The sequence below is a fragment of the Muscardinus avellanarius genome (genome assembly GCF_963383645.1).
Source record: "Muscardinus avellanarius genome assembly, chromosome: 6".
Taxonomy (NCBI): Eukaryota; Metazoa; Chordata; class Mammalia; order Rodentia; family Gliridae; genus Muscardinus; species Muscardinus avellanarius.
The window spans coordinates 91,116,087-91,130,586 of NC_137791.1; the positions used below are offsets into that span (position 1 = coordinate 91,116,087).

A 14,500-nucleotide genomic window follows, 5' to 3' on the forward strand; every position below is an offset into this window, starting at 1 on the left:
GATCTGGGAAGCCAGGCAGCATGTTGCAAGGTAGAAATTCCTGAAAACAGGACCAAATAGGCAATTAGTAAAGCTGTAAGGGGTGAAACAAAATTTTTAAGAAAAACCCCTGAGATTTAGAGATGCCAGGAAGGTAGAATAACTACAAAGAAAAGCTTCAAACATTTAGCCATGGAAAAGAGCAGGTATGCCATCCGTTGAATAAACCAGTTCATGTGGTTGATGCTGCCAAAGTCTCTTGGAGATTATATCTCACCACCATGTGCCCTGAATGCCAAAAATGAAACTTTAGAATTAAATGCTTTTTCCACTAGATTTTTAAACTGCTTTGTTTGCATTCCTTCTTTCTATGTCCTTATTCCTCCCTTCTAGAACAACATCTATGTTTACTTGTGCCATTACACTTTAGATGTATGTGACTTGCTTTTTTATTTTATTTTAGGGTTTACAACCAAGAATTTACCTTAAATCTCAGAGGACTTTAAACTTTGTACTTTTGAGTGATGCTGAAACTGTTAAGACTTTGGGAACTTTGGGAAATGACTAAATACATTTTGCATTATAAGGCAGCCATGAGATCCAGGGGGACTTAAGGAGATTTATAATGATTTGGATTTAGAAAATTCTCTTACACCTCAGAAAAACAAGGTAGCAATGCTGGAAGCTGGACTTGGCTTATAAGGAAGGCTTCCGGGAGATGTTACTTTGGAGATTATATAAGGTCTCTTCTCTGCATGCTTTCTCTCTCTCTCTCTCTCTCTCTCTCTCTCTCTCTCTCTCTCTCTCTCTCTCTGCTTATGACCTTCATAATTTAAGATCAGAGCCCTGTGATCTGACTTCCTCCACTTCCTGCCTCCATCTCCTGAGCTCAGCAGATCTAGTCTGACATAGATTAAAACTGTCAAATCTCTAAAACCTGAGCAAATAAATCTTTTTTTTACACAAGATATTCTATGAAGTAGGGAGTGTTATTTCTTTCAGTTTACAGATAAATAAATTGAGATCAAGAGTCGAGGAAACCTGACCAAATTAACAAAATTAGTAAGGTATATTAACCTGGATTTAAATTCATGTAACCTTTTATTTTATTTTTTGTAGTACTGGGAATTAAACCCAGTGGTATTCTAATATGAACTATATCTGCAGGCCTATTTTATTATTCTTTATTTTGAAACAAGGTCTCACTAAGTTGCTGAGGGCCTCATTATGTAGCTGAGGCTGGTTGCAAATGTGTGATCCTCCTGTATCAGCCTCCCAAGAACTAGGAGGTTTAAAACCATGTTTAAACAATGTTTAAATCAAATTTAAACTATGCCTTGTTTAAACTTATATAATCTTAGTCCAGAGCAATTTTACAAAATTTCACTGGAAAAAAACACATGTATATATATATATACAATTTATTACTAAACTTTTTAATTCAATAAACGTTAACTAGTTTTAATTCTTTATCAGTGTTTATAGGAAATAAAATAAAACAAAACCACTTTTAGTTTTCAAAATATCAAGAGTTATACAATATGGTATAATTTTGAAAATATCTGTACTTTAAGGTACAAAACCCTCTATGCCTAGTCCCATTACTTATAAGACTGAAAACTTTATAGGACTCACCTATCACTTATTTGTCCCTCTCTCTTCATTTTAAACCATTTGTAATAGCACATGTCATTTTATATTTACAGATATGCTTTCTTTGAAGATTAAATGTGATAATGTACTTTGAGGAGTAAAACATAATTGTAAGTTATTACTATTCTCAACAGTTTACTTAATTAGTAATTAACATGTCTCTAAGTAGGCTTAATATATCATATAATTTAAGTTGAGAAGTTCATATATACCTTAAATCAAAATGATAAATTAATTCCAACTTCTCTTAAAGTGAGTAGTTGAACTTTCTGTGATTTATATTGTATTCACATGTTAAAATCAATTGACCTCATAATTTACAAAGTACTTTATAATCCTTAGGTGAAGAGAATATGGGAAATAAATTATTATAATTATGCCAAATTTATCAAAACATACACATAAGTTTCTTGGTATTTATGCAATGTTTTTTTTTTCTCCACAGACCACAGGCTTTCCAATAAATTTGAATTTAATTTCATAGGTGTTAATTTTCACAATTTCAGAGTTATAGAAGTACCTGCAAGGATTTTATGGTGTAATTCTGCTGCAATACAAGTATCTAGCGAACTGAAAATTCATGAGGATCACTTCAAAGTAAGCTGAAAATCCCTGTGCAAATGTTACACATGGCAATGTTGCAGACAGTGTAAGACAATTGTCATGTACTTTCTAAATCTTCTCTTTTTTATGCAAAGCAGCACAATGCCTTTTTACCAGCACTCAATGTGTCTTAGATTTCAGATCTTTTTCCTTTGGATGGAAACCCAAAAAAGTTCTGATATGTATAATTTTACTTTTTTCCTTTTAATATTTGGTATAAAAATAATGACCTACCTAAAAATTTTCTTTCACATCACACTCTTTACCTTTCTGTACTGCATTGGTGTGGAAAGCTTATATTGTACTCTCCAGCAGTTACCATATACACAGAAAAAGGATTATTAGCCTATATTATTTGAGTGCCTGCATCATAGGAGAAATTCTTAAAAGAAGAGAATATTTTCTGGCTGTGAGAAGAGGAAGTTGAAACTGTTGAAGAATGGTCAGAGGGAAGCAAATGTACTTTAATTGAAGATAGAGTAAGAAAGTTATGTATATAAAAATGTGGGTGGTCTCTAGAAGCTTAAAAAATTAAGAAAACAAATTCTTCCTTAGAGCAGTCATAAAGAATTTCAGCTCTACTGACATCTTTATTTTATCCCAAAGACACCATGTTCGACTTTTAACATACAGTGATGTGAAAAAACTATATTTTGCTTTTTCCAAACATTGAATTTGTAATATTTTGCAGCAGTAATAGAAAACTAACATAAATAGAAACAAAAAAGTCTGTGGTACAAGCATGTGGATAGATATTTAAAAGGAAGTGAATAATGAAAAGACTTATAGCATATGTCAAACCCTGTTATAAAAATTTACAACACTCAAGTGCTGAACATCATAGACAAATGGCTTGACCAGATGATGTTAACCTAGCTTCCTCATTGACCATTACAGAACTCACCCTTTCTGCACAAGGACCAAATATAGTCAAGGTGAAAGGGAAAAAATGCTATCTAGGAACCCAGATATGCTATGTGTATTGCTATATATAAATGACCAAACATTTAGAAAATCACCAAAACTGAATCATCCATATGAAAATAAACCTCAGGGAAATCAACCAATAATTTAATGGCAACTAAACTATATTAAGTTTAGTACAACTGGTTTCAACATTTTATATTCTCAGAAAGAAAAACTTTTTTCTTTTCTGAAAATGCATTCATATTTTCTATGGGCAAAAGGTCAGCCAGAAGTATTATACAGGAGCTTATAAAATGACTGATCTATAGGTAGGGAATTTGACATAGCCTGAAATATTACCAAAGTTCTCACTTCATAGTATAGAATTATATCAAATGCTACACTGTCCGGAAATAATTTAATAGAAATATGCAGGTACTTTTTAAATGGGCAAAAATTATCATGTCAAAAGAAAGACTTTGAAATAATGGGGTGTCATCCTTCAAAAAAAGTATATGCATTAAAATTCCCTAATGTACATGATGTACATTAACAAACAGCAAAGTCAATCACTCAGCCAAATATTAGAAGGAGGAAGAGGGAGGAAATGGGGAAGACATTGGGTAAGGGATAATTGGGAGATGTGTGCATATATGCTTCTATATCTTGTACTTCATTAAGATGTACAACTACAATAGACCAATAAAAATAAAAATAATAAATCTAAATAATTTGCATGCTATTTTGTTCTCAATAGAAAGAATACATAAGTCCTTGGAACCATATGCCAAACAGGTATGTTTATACTTTATTACTTTATATATATATTTTTTATATATTTTTTTTCTTCTTTTTTTTTTTTGGTGGTACTGGGGTTCCTGGAAGCCCTTCTACCTCCGGGCTACACTCCCAGACCTATTTTTATATATTTTTTATTTGGAAACAGGGTCTCTTAAGCCAGAGCAGCTGGCTCTGAACCTGCGCGATCCTCCTGTCTCCACCTCACAAGCGCGGGGATTACAAGCGTGCGCCACCACTGGCCATATATATATATATATATTTTTTTTTCTTTTTTTTCTTTTTTTTTTTTTTCGTGTCTGGGGATGGAACCCGAGAGCATTTGACCTACGAACTATACCCCCTACCTAGTTATTTTATTCTTTAATTTGAAACTGGTTTTCACTAAGTTGCAGAGGGCCTCACTAAGTAGCTGAAGCTGTCCATGAACCACAATCCTCTGGTCTCAGCCTCCCGAATGCTGGGATTACAAGCGTGCGCCACCACGCCCGGTTCTATACTTAATATTTTTAATTGCTCAATTGGCATTATTTTTGCTACTCTGCCTCAACTTGAAAATTCTTCAGGATTGAAAGTTCTTGTCCATAAAGGCAACTTTTTAAAAAAAATAATACTAGGGATTGAACTCAGAGGCAATCTACTTCTGATCTACTCCTGCCCCTGGACCATTTCATTTTTAAACAGAATCTTACTAAGTTGTTAAGGACTTATTAAGGCTATCTTTGAGTTTATGACTTTTCTGCCTTAGTTTCCAGGTACTAGAATTACACGTGTGTGCTGCCATGCCCATTTGGAACATATCTTTGAAGAGGACATAGCAAGGATTCCATTAATATATAAACTAAAAGTATCACTAGGATTCTACAAACTCCTTGCATTCAGGGTTCAAAATGTGAAAGGAATCAATATACTGGCAGAATGAATTGACTTTTTTACAGTAGAAATAGAGTTGTTTTTAATTGGAAGGGGAAGGCACCCAGTAAAAGCCGGGTGATACATTTGTGTTTCCTTATATTTTTTGTTGAGATGTAACTGAATGGATATATACAGAAAACTTCAAACTAAATTGACTCATCAACTTTGAAGATTTGGTCATATTAGAATTGAAGCCACCAAAATATATCTGACAATAGCCAATAATGAGCAAAATTGAGAATAGATGATGTAGCAGAGAAAGGATAACTATAATTGCATTTCCAAGACCAAATGCAGTGACCAGTGGCATAGATTTTCTAAAACTTGCATATAGTAGTATTTCTTCTTCATTAAAAGAGTTAATTTAGACAGCTATACAAAAAGGACAGTACAATTTTTTGCTATTGGAAATCTAATTGACTAACAGCCACATCTTCTGCAAGTAAATCCACCAGCACTTGTACAATGAAGTCAGTGCCTTCAGATAATCACTAAGCAGGAGGCTTGTTCTTTTGAGACATAGAAAAACCTTCATCAGGTGACTTTGCCTTAAAAGTTGCTCATCAGCCTGATAAAAACTGTACCATAGCCCGGTGTGGTGGCGCAGGCTTGTAAACTTAGCGCTTGGGAGGCGGAGACAGGAGGGTCACGCAGGTTCGAAGCCAGCCGCCCTGGCTTAAGAGACCCTGTCTCCAAATTTTAAAAAAGCATAAAATAGGTCTGGGGATATATCCTGGATGTAGAAGGGTTTCCAGAAACCCCAGTACCACCAAAACAAACAACAAATAAACAAACAAACAAAGAGCAACTGTACCAAAGTATGTAATTATTTCAATCTTTTTCCCTTTCCTCTATCTTTATAAGGGAAGATTTGAATCATTTTTTGTGTTATAATGTGAAAGACCTACATTATAGTTTGAAAGATCTTCCTAGAAAATATTTACATATTTAATATATACATATATGTATGTTGCAGGATACACACACAGATATGCCACAGACATGTACTTGCTTTCTCTAAATAATTCCCTATAAATTTTCATAACAATATAATATATACAGTTACATATATACATATATATACACATATATATATGTATATATATAATTATTTACATATGCATTATTTCCAGTTAATAAATTCTAAGTAGTTTAAGCTTTGCTGATTGTGAAAATAATCACACCTTTTCCTGAGGAAATGTTCTGGGAAGATAGTGACCGAGGGATAAAGCACTTACCAGTCCTGCTGACACCCGATCTCCATTGCCTCAAAAACAACATTCTACAAAGTTAGAAAATACTCAGTAGAAGAATAAAAATTATAAATACAAGAAACTGAGAAAAGATTAGAAGACTGACCAGAGAGCAGAAAAAAAACAACAAAAACATCCACCTTGTGGCAGTGGGAGCCACAGAGGCACCTTTTGCCTCACAACAACAGACTCCAGAGACGAAAAGGAAAACAAGGACGTGAAGTGAACAGTGGCAGATCAACAGGGTTGTAAGCCAACAGTTCTTCCTGTGCAAACACCAGCTACAGTTCCAGTGGTGAAGCTCACCATGCCCTCCAGGGATCCAGAGCAGAGCTAAACACCAGAAAAGAAACCCGACCATCTCGCAACCGAGGGTGCCACAGCGGTGCCACCTTGGAGCAGTGACCAAGCTCACCATGCCCTCCAGAGATCCAGACCAGCACACAACAAAACTGTAAGTGAAACTGTGGACCCCCCACCCCCACCCCCAGGAGAAGGCCCAGTGCTTCAGCCCCAGACACTTGCACAGCTGCAATAAATTCCCTGGGTCTGAGATTTTCAGTTCAACTCAGCTAAGGAGTAGTGGCAGCTGAGATTACCACACCCTCCAGAGATCCAGAGCAGTGTTCAATAATACCATAAGTGAAGTCGAGGTTCCTGAGGAAAAACACCAGCCTGACATACCTGGGGACCCGCACAGCCATGGTAAACTCCCTGGGTCTGAGACTTTGCGATTTAACCTGGAGAAAGTGGGAGTGAGGTCTGGTGTTGGAAATAGCAGAGGCTCAGACATACCCAGGCTCTGATTAGTGGAAAGTGTGGGAGCAGACCTATGCCTAACACTAGACCCAACTAGTAGGATCTCAGGATCACTATAGTCCTTCCAATCACGAAGACCTTGGAGAAGTCAGACCAGACCAGACCTAGCTATGGAGAACAGAGACTCCTACATTGAGTTTGGTCTCAGAAGCATACAGCACCAACAAAGGCAAAGAGAGACTCAGACTCCAAATCTGTGGAAAGCATGTAGGGTGACCTGAACTTTACACTAAATCCAGGCCCATTGATACTATCTGCATAGATTGAGAAAAACTCAGAGAACCAGACTCGCAGCAGAAAAGGTGCCAGTGGCACTCGGTATATGCACAGAGAGAGACTGCAGAGGCCCTGTCTCCTGCTGAATAGCCATTTATTTGTAGAGTTGCATTAATTTGTTGTTGGGATTGTTTTGTCTCTTTGTTCTTTTGTGTGTGTGTGAGTGTGTATGCCCATTTATTCTCTTTTCCCAAACTTTCTCCCAAGCATCTTCCCTTGTACATACCTACTCTCTTCTCTCTCTCCCTTTTCTATCTTTTTTCTTTTTCTCTCTCCCTTGTCTTGTATTGAATTCACTTTATATCACTATACCAGAAACTCTATATTGGTTACTAGAATACAACTACATTTTTACTATCTCTAATCTTTAATATATACTACCTTACCAAACTCATACTCTCATTCTATTTGACCCTATCTGAGATTTTACTTTATTATTCCACTAACACCTTCACTTCCCTCCTCACTCAATCTTCACTGTTGAATACAATACAACTTGCCCTTGGATATACCAGCTGCCACTTAGAGACTGAGATAAATCTATCAAAAGCAATAGATACAAACTTCTGAAATTATGAGAAGGAGGAATAACAAGGATACAATAAACTCCCACAACCCCACAATAACAGAACTTGAAAACACAAAATATAAAAATAGGTCTGGGAGTGTAGCCCAGAGGTAGAAGGGTTTCCAGGAAACCCAGTAACACGAAAAAAAAAAAAAGAAATATATATACATATATTATAAATGCATTCAATATAGCATCATAGTTTAACCTACTTTAACCTACTAAAATATGCTTAGATAATTTATTAGTCTACAGTTGTACAAAATCATCTTACACAATGCATAGTATATAATAAAATGTTTAGTGTATTATATAATTTGTTGAATATCTATATCCAAAAAGTATTAGCACCACAGTGTACTTAAGAGTTTTGGTAGTTTACATTCACGATCACAAGGCTGGTTGGAAACTGCTGCTTCTTGTCACTGCAAAGCATGGAACGGGATTATCATATTACCTACTGCTAGCCCAGGGAAAGATACAAATTCAAAACTTGATATATAATTTTTATTGAATAAAAATTGATTTTACACATTCATAAATTTAATGTCAAACCTTCTAAGTCATGGATCATCTGCATGTGAAACACTTCTGAGAGATCATGTAAGATTTAAATAAAATCAAATTTAACAAAGTATATTGTAACATTAAAAACACTAGTGGAAGTAATAACAATTAAGAGTCATGTATGAAGGAACTGAGAAGGAAAAATAATAAACAAAACTCCAACATGAACCACAAAAACAAAGTCACAGCCTTTCAATAAATTTCCCAACTACAGAGCATTAATAGACTCAGAAACCCTTTGATAAATGAGCTGCAGGGTTCCTTTGATAAAAGGGCCCTGTTCACTGCTATAATTGTATAGTGTATTTTTTTCAGTCTTCCTCACAAAGACCTATGATACTTTACCAGAGTGGATGTACAGTGAGAAAATAAAATAATCATTTTTTTTTTGTTTTTAAGTTACTGGACATTGGACCTAAATGAAAACCAAACCCAAAAGACTCAAAGAAATTCATCAGTTATAGTAGGGCCTCATGGAGACCAGATCATCAGAGTTAAGAGGACATGAGGACATACGTACAAATTTCTTGTAAGTTACCAGGCCAAGTACATTGTATCCTATGATTATGTCACCAGTTCTATAATAGAATACATATTTAGAATAGACATAGCTTGTAACTATGAAAATACTCACTTTGAGGAGGTCTTCTGCATACCATTTAAACTTCAACTGAAATTTTAATTTTGCATGGCATTATTGCTAACCTTCCCTATTGAATTAGATCAGCCCTTCTCATATGGTTCAATACCACTATAAATTTTTCCTTTGTGTCATCTGAGTATTCATAATCTTTAAGTAATCTTTTTATTTTTAAGCATGCCTTGTCTACTGTAATATGGTAAACTTTACCTTGGTAGGAAACTTTCTTGTTCAGAGCTACACTCTACATATGTATACAGTGAGCTTCAATGAGTAAGTTAATTTTTTGTGTTCATCAACTGGACACCAGCATGTATTATGTCATTTAATGTGAAGCCTTATGGATGTGTGTGTATATTGCAGGCACGTGTATACAGATATACACATCAATCAATGTAGATTTCTCATTTATTTTTGGTCACTGTTTACGTTTTGCTGTTTTTTCACTGTCTCCTTAAAGCTTCCACCCCTTTTATGATTTGCTTTTAAAGATGATCATTCACAGTGCTTTGAAACCATGCTACTTTTATGTCTCAATGTATAGTTAAGAGATATATTATTCTCAGTTTAAGTCAACCTTGAAATTCCCCTTTTTATTTTAAGTTTCTAATAAAAGTAATCTTCATGAAATTGCTTGAAGAGAGCTAAGGGACTTTGGGAGGTCAGAAAAAAGAAAGACACCTGAAACATTATGAATATTGTGTTTCAATTTTCTTCTATTTTCATATAAGTGCAAGATTCTTCAGCATTAGGAGTCTTGTAGAAAATAGGCCTTAATATTTTTAATGTATTTACTTCTCAAAGGGAAAGACTTTTTGGTTTGCCCTAATTTCATCCAAATTCATTTTTTAAAAAATTAATTGGTGCATTGTAATCATACATCTTAATGGGTGTACAAGATGGTGGAGGCATACATGCACACATTACCCAATTAGCCCTTACCCATTTCCCACCCCCTTCCCTCCCCATCCCTCCTTCTCATGTTTGTCTTGCTGATTGACTTTGAAATGTTTGTGAGTGTACATCATGTACATCATGCACATTAGGGAATTTCCCTCTTTCTCCCTCCCATCTCTCTCAGTTAAGTCACCTTATTATAAGCTCATCTATGGTTTCTTTTTTCTTGTCTAGAGTCCCTCCTATGACCCTATTTTTCTCCTTATTTATTATTTTTTGACTAATCTCATTTAGCATAAATGTTCTTTCTTTATCACAGATTTCCAATTGTTTATAGCATCAGCCCACTAACTCACTGCATTTCTAAGTTACTATTATCTTTCTCTCCTGTGAGATGAACCCTATGGAACATTTAGTAGGGAAATACATTATATCATGCTTCTATTGTGAACGGTTTTTTCATTTTCTTTTGAATTTTAATGTAATAGCAAACTGAAATATCTTAAACAGAAAAGACTTTTTGTCAATATCATACATTTTAATACTAAAGCAAACACTTGAATATGTTAACAATAAAAGCTTAAAATACTTCAATTCTTCCTTTGTAGTATATAGTATAAAAACCTGAGTTTCTGAATATAGTTATAATGGGTAATTTGTATTATTTCTATTTCAATTGATAGATGCTTTCGTGTATAAAAATCTTCACCTAAGTACTAAGGCAAGCTAAGTTATGGGAATATATGCTGAACTTTATAATTTCATGTCCTTATGTTGTCACTGCAGTACAAGGATGCTGGGAATATTTTCATCATCACTGAACATCACTGATATTTAGCTTCAGAAAATGAAGTAGTGCATCCATAAATAAAACCTCCTAATTTAAAATATTGTATAAAGCCTGACAGGATAGCTTAAGACAACTTCTGAAAAGACCGCAATGAATTGGTCGTTTTCCTCTTTTGCCTTGAGTTTTTTCTTTCTTCGATTTAAGGAGAAAATCAGAGATGCGATTATTCTTGAACTTTGAAATTTCCAGCTAGAACCATCCTAGGTAAATCATATATTCTTTAACAGAGAATATTCACCTCTTTTTACTCATGTATTATGAATAATATGTTGTATACAATCAATTTAAATAACAAAAATTTATCTGAAGATCTCTCCCCAAAATGTTTTCTTTTGATAGATGAGAGGGGTTTATCTATTAAAAGTTTCACTAATAACCTTACACTAATAAACTTTAATATAAAAATTTCATGGAAGTTTAAATTTTTCAGGTCTCAGTGGTACATAAAGTTGTTTTATCTGTTGCTACTTTGTAAAATGTTGCTGCAACTTCATATAAAATTGTACTGGGAGGCTGCAGCGACTCGGCTGCGCGGTGGGAGCCCGCGGCGTGCTCCAGGTAAGCATAACGCTGCGCAGTGCTGACCCCGCAGCCCGACGCAGAACCATGGAGATCGGCACCGAGATCAGCCACAATCCGGAGTGCCAATAAGGGGAAGTTGCAAGAATTAGAAGCTTACGTTGATGAAGAACTTTCCGATTACATTATGGTGATGGTGGTCAACAAGAAAAGTCAGGACCAAATGACAGAGGACCTGTCCCTGCTTCTAGGGAACAACACAATTCGATTCACCGTATGGCCTCATGGTGTATTAGATAAACTTCGCTCTGTTACAACTGAACCTTCTAGTGTAAAGTCTTCAGATACCAATATCTTTGATAGTAATGTACCTTCAAACAAGAGCAGTCTCAGCAGGGGAGATGAAAGGAGACAGGAAACTGCAGTGCCTCCTCTTGCCGTTTTTAGCACGAGACCTGAGAAAAGAGGTTCCCGGGTTTCTACAAGTTCACAGGAGCAGAAAACCACTAATGTCAGACAGACTTACAACGATGGAACTGCAACCAGACTGATGTCAACAGTGAAACCTCTGCAGGAACCAGCTGTCTCGGAAGATGTGATTGATATTAAGCCAGAACTAGATGATCTCATTGATGAAGACCTCAATTTTGTGCAGGAGAATCCCTTATCTCAGAAGAAACCTACAGTGACACTTACATATTGTTCTTCTGGCCCTTCTATTGAAATTTATCGACCACCTGCAAGTAGAAATGTAGATAGTAGTGCTCATTTAAACAGGTTGCAGTTTCAACAGCAGCAAAACAGTATCCGTGCTGCCAAGCAGCTAGATACACAGAGTGGCCTGGTATATGAAACAGCACATGTGTGTGAACCAGAAGTGCTGAACAGTTTAGGAGAAACTTACAGTCCTTTTTTCAGAAACAATTCAGAAAAAATGAGCATTAAGGATGAAAATTTTCAGAAGAGAAAGTTGCCTCTGGTGAGCTCAGTTGTTTAAGTAAAAAAATTCAGCCATGATGGAGAAGAGGAGGAGGAAGATGATGATTATGGTTCCCGTACAGGAAGTGTGTCCAGCAGTGTGTCAGTGCCAGCAAAGCCTGAAAGGAGACCATCTCTTCTACCTTCTAAACAAGCTAACACGAATCTAATTTTGAAGGCTATATCTGAAGCTCAAGAATCAGTAACAAAAACAACTAATTATTCTACAGTCCCACAGAAACAGACACTTCCAGTTGCTCCCAGAACTTGAACTTCTCAAGAATTGCTAACAGAAGTGGCTCAGTGGCAAAGCAGGCCCTCCAGAATAAGTCCCCCCATTAAATAAGAGGAGACAAAGGAGATAACATGGGCAAAAAAAAATCAAGGAACTCAACAGAGACAATTGTTATCCCGAATGCAAATTGACCCGGTAATGGCAGAAACGCTGCAGATATGTCAAGATTACTATGACATGGAATCCATGGTCTATGCAGACACAAGATCATTTATTCTGAAGAAGGCAAAGCTGTCTGAGAAGATAGTAGTGGCACCAAACCAAGAGTCGGGGACGAAGACTGCAGATACCCTTCGGGTACTTTCAGGACACCTTATGCAGACACGAGATCTTGTACAACCAGATAAACCTGCAAGTCCCAAGTTTGTAGTGACACTGGATGGTGTCCCCAGCCTCCCAGGATACATGTCAGATCAAGAGGAGGACATGTGCTTTGAAGGAATGAAACCTGTAAACCAAACTGCAGCTTCAAACAAGGGACTCAAAGATCTCCTCCACCCACAGTTGCAGTTGATGAGCAGGCAGCTTGCTGACCCAAATGCTGAGATGAGTGAACTGAGTGCGTCACGGAAACCAGAGAAGCTTTTGGAGCGCTGCAAGTAGTGGCCTGCTTGTAAGAACGGGGACGAATGTGCATACCAACACTCTCTCTCACCATGCAAAGCCTTCCCCAATTGTAAATTTGCTGAAAAATGTTTATTTGTTCATCCAAATTGTAAATATGATGCAAAGTACACTAAACCAGATTGTCCCTTCACTCATATGAGTAGAAGGGTTCCAGTACTGTCTCCAAAACCAGCAGTTGCAACACCATCTCCATCTTCCAGCAGTCAGCTCTGCCGATACTTTCCAGCATGTAAGAAAATTGAGTGTCCCTTCTATTATCCAAAACACTGTAATTAACACTCAGTGTATAAGACCAGACTGCACATTCTATCATCCCACCATTACTGTACCACCAAGACATGCCTTGAAATGGACTCGACCTCAAACCAGTGAATGATACCCAGCACTACCTGGAGGAAAATCATGCATTTTGAAAGTTTCTACCTACTGAGGAAAGATTATTCTACAGAAGTTGTCAAATCTTTGAAACTTGGAATATATTGCTTAATATGAAGTTTATTGCCTATCTGAAGTGTCTAATTTTTCAAGTTTGTAAGTTTATTTCAGTAGTTACAACATTGGGTGTTTTATTGTTTTGTTTTGAGCATGAAAAGACAGTTAAGGAAAAGCTAAATTCTATTAAAGTCTTTGAGGCACGTTTGTAAAAAAAAAAAATTGTCGTATTGCTCTCCTTACACAGGTGATTTTTAGCAGGAGAAAACAGAGATAAACAAGAACAAAACCACTCATATATTTACAACATGGAGAATCAGTTAAATTTAAGAATGCAAAATTTTACTTTGTGAGTATTTTTAATGTAAGCAATAATTTAATTTGAATATATATTAAAAAAATATATATGTATATATATATATATATATATATATATATATATATATATATATATATATATTGGGTGGTACTGGAGTTCCTGGAACCTTTCTCAGGGCTACACTCCCAGAGCGCGGGGATTACAAGCGTGTGCCACCACACCTAGCATAATTTTGTAATATATTTAATTAATATAAATTAATATTTGGCTTTTGCATTTATTCATTTGTTGATTTATTTGTTATGGGAATCAAATCCAAGGGAATTCTAGCTCTGAGTTAGAGATCCAGACCTTTATTTTATTTTTTTCATTTAAACAAGGCTTCACTAAATTGCTGAGACTATCCTCAAATTTGTGATTCCCCTCTCAGAATATCACTTAGTTATGAAGGAATGTATAGAAATAAGAATATAATATATCCTATGCAATTACAGGAGGAAGCAAACAATTAAAACTGTATTTCTGCATGAATGAAGACTTATGAAGCTGGTTAAATAAGAATATGGGTTGAGGATAATGCTCACTTATTGTGTTGAGTTCCCATCA

The 14,500-nt window shown here is 35.8% G+C and overlaps 1 pseudogene across 1 annotated transcript; it reads left to right on the plus strand.

Moving 5' to 3' along the window:
- The first annotated feature begins 11,330 nt into the window (after positions 1 to 11,330).
- LOC308264572 (zinc finger CCCH domain-containing protein 14-like) lies at positions 11,331 to 13,519 on the plus strand (annotated as a pseudogene). Its single transcript has one exon. The product of its transcript is annotated as a zinc finger CCCH domain-containing protein 14-like (transcript).
- Positions 13,520 to 14,500: the final 981 nt, after the last annotated feature.